Source organism: Anarrhichthys ocellatus, unplaced genomic scaffold (assembly GCF_004355925.1).
Source record: "Anarrhichthys ocellatus isolate YVR2014 unplaced genomic scaffold, GSC_Weel_1.0 scaffold30, whole genome shotgun sequence".
NCBI classification, from domain to species: domain Eukaryota; kingdom Metazoa; phylum Chordata; class Actinopteri; order Perciformes; family Anarhichadidae; genus Anarrhichthys; species Anarrhichthys ocellatus.
The window spans coordinates 5,164,362-5,167,807 of record NW_022280060.1 but is presented as its reverse complement, the minus strand read 5'-3'; the positions used below and the strand labels follow the sequence as shown (position 1 = coordinate 5,167,807).

The window sequence follows — 3,446 nt, the reverse complement described above, 5'->3', positions numbered from 1 at the left end:
GGGTGTTGTTAAATGCTGTGGAAACGAGCTTCTTGGGGGGATTAAAAAAAACAAGTGGTACCCCCCCCCCCCCCCCCCAACCCCCCATGGCTCAGTTATTATTGCACACAAAAAAGAGCTGCTTTTTGTGTCTTTAATCTGAACCTTTTGGGGATTTAAAGAGAATGAAGTTCTAACAATTGTAATTAAAAATGCTGACCAGCAGTTTGTTTCCAAAGCATTTACCCCACAGATTTGTTGGCTTCTGAAAAACAATCCATAAATAGATTTTTGGGAAGAATCCCCTTTCTGTTACTAGATAGATCCATGTTGCTTCTACTGCCTGGAAACAGTGACACTGAGACTATTCATGAGGAGTTAAATGTTCTCTACTTAGATGAAAGTCGATAAAATAAGCAAAGGAAGCCAAAATGTTATGAATCATCTTTGATCCGATTTCATGACATGAAAAATAGTGCATTTATTTTGTTAAAATAGGATAAACATATCCAAAAGCAAACACTTTACATTTTCAGGTGTATAGCCATAAGTGTGTGTTGCGATATGACGATAACAGTGATGTTTAAACATGAAATGGTGATATCATGTTAATAAGACACATATGATATTGTGTAAATAATCCTGCACCTCTTATATAATTTAAATAATATATATATAATGGTTGCAGACTCTCTTCGCCTCCCTACATTTGTGTTTTGTGTGCAATTTACTGTAAAAAAGAGGGAAAATGCACAATAAACAAAATCACAGACAAATTTAAATGATACCATCATCATTTTATTTTTATTTTCTACAGATATTACGATAATATCGTGATCATGAATTCTTTTTTTCTCCCACAATAATCATGCAGTGAAAATTTGATATTGTGACAGCCTTTGTGTGTGTGTGTGTGTGTGTGTGTGTGTGCGCGCGTTATCATATGCATACCAAGGTCGCACATCTGGACGACTCACAGGAGAAAAAGGTCACGCACTGGAGGGAAGTGAAGGTATCCTGGTCAACTGGAAGCTGCACACGAAAATAAATGGAACGTCAGTGCGGACTGAAATATTGAGATAGCAATAAATCTATATTGACAATAATATTAACTGCATTGCTGCAGAGGAAGTCGTTCTAAAAGCAAAGTCTAACATAAAAAATGCTGTTGCGTCAGTTACTGTACACTAACGCACATTTGTAATCAAGTTGTATTTAATACTACATATAATTATACAAGTTGAAAGTGTTAGAGAAGTAAAAAAAAAAAAAAAAAGCTGTCCACAAAACCAAAGAAAACCCTTAAAATGGTGTTTTGTATTTTCACCTTTTGTTCAGTGGGGTGGAAGTCTGGTGACTGTGGAGGCAAAGCAGTGCACGTCAGCACTACCTGCTGCTCCTCCCCGGTCTTCAAAAAGACTTCACTGCATGTTTGGGCTCATTGTCCTGCTGGGAAACGAATCCTCTTCCACACAAGTCAAAGCCAGAGGGGATGGCAGGTCTTTGCCGAGCAGAAGCAGTAGCTACTCCTCGGTCACTGGGGAGCTTACGCAGTACAAGTCCCTACATGTGTGGAAGAAGCAGAGCATCCTCATGTGTGGGCATTTGTAGTTGAAGAAAAATGGTTTGAAAGCTGAAATTCTCTCCATCAAGCCCTCACATTCACAACCACCGTGTGACTAGTTTCACTAACTAAAGCATGTGTTTGCTGCTCAGCTGTTTTTTTGTTTCTTGGATGTAGATATTCTGTTTTTGTAAAGACATCAGCTTAATATATTAGTCCCCAGTTCCAGCTGGAGTGCGTATTCGTTGTTGCGTTGGAATTCATCATAAATGTTCAGCGTCACTGCAGGTTGGTGCTGGGATGGATTTTCCTCCCTGTGGAAAATCATTTGGTGACACTTTTTTATGACTCCCATGTCTATAATGCATTCTACACATAAATAATTAACTGCTTGCAGCACTGTATAATTATGGGGACAAGCACTCATAAATGTCCATCTTGCTTTATAACAATAACAGTAACATATAAAGCATTTCATTAAAGATTTATAATCTCAAGTGTCACAATACTTCATAATTGCAGGTCTGTCAGGCAATGCTCATAGTGTATTATAATTCCCATAGTTGTAATACATAATTTTCTTAAATAATGCATCGTAATCCCTGTTATAATGTGATTATAACTTGTTCACTTCAAGAAAGGTAAAATATCATTACATCTATTTAATAAGAACACACAAAACATAAATTATATTTTAATTCACTTCGAGCAAATAAGGACCACTTAGTGTGAGCTATGATCACATTATAATGAATTATAAACTTGATTATGATGCTTTATAAAAAGACGATAATGTATTATAAGACGTACAATATACTATTATAATTATGACGTATTATGACATTACAAGTGATGATTATCGTTATAAAGTATTATAGATATTCATGACGCTTATAACTACAATTATACAGTGCTATGAGCAGATTACAACACATGTTTATTATGCATTATTTATTATGGTTTATAAGTAGTTAGACAATCAAAACAATTCACAATAATTATTCGAGGACCATACATGCAAGAAGACTTGCATGTAGAAGTGATCTATGGGGAAAAAAAGTAAAATTGTTTTACAAGCTTTTCTCAAAAGTTGGATGTCTATCAGCGACAACTGATGTATGCTTGAATAATATGACCGGAGTGAACTGATGAATCTATTTTCTAATAAATCCATCACATCGGTCGGCTTGCCAAAGTTTCCCCCTGGAAATGGATAATATTTTGCTTGGCATGTGGCTGTGGGTTCGTGTCACTTTGAAGACATCACGCATGTTCATGTTATAAGTGCTTGTCATTGCATTTAGAGCATCTTTGTAAGATAAAAAGATAGATGCAAAGATATACAACTAAAAATTGAAATTAATGATCTGTCCTGTTCGTCTTTTATCATCTGACATACTGAGACTGAACTCACTGAGACAATGTGAATAATTTCAGCACCAAATCCAAATGATTAAACTACATCATCCTCCTCCTCCTCCTCCTGACCATCATCATGACTACAATAAATCAACGATGTATGATGATATACATACTTTACAGCATGGATTTAAATTTTGATGTGGCATACTAGCATGTGTGTGATAAAAATAGCTGCGGCGTTGATGTGAAATATGAATATGATGGATGGGCTTGTGTGCAGGTTAGACATCTGTAGTAAACAGATTGGACTGCAATGGCTGATCAATGGGCTCTGTTCCACTGTAATTAGACACACAGCGCCACTGCTTGGCTCCAGCCACTTCAGCATAATCACAACCTCCACACACTCACGCTCCACACACACTGTGTGTGTGTGTGTGTGCAAAAGAGAGAGGGCACAGAAAAATTCTGTCTTTAAATGCATCACGGCACATACACACACACACACACACACACACACACACACACACACACACACACA

At 36.8% G+C, this 3,446-nt stretch overlaps 1 protein-coding gene across 2 annotated transcripts in view; it reads left to right on the top strand.

Annotated features, from left to right (window-relative positions):
- onecut3a (one cut homeobox 3a) overlaps positions 1 to 3,446 on the top strand; it is a 19,902-nt gene that overhangs the window by 12,115 nt on the left and 4,341 nt on the right. The gene's annotated exons all lie outside the window — the stretch shown is intronic.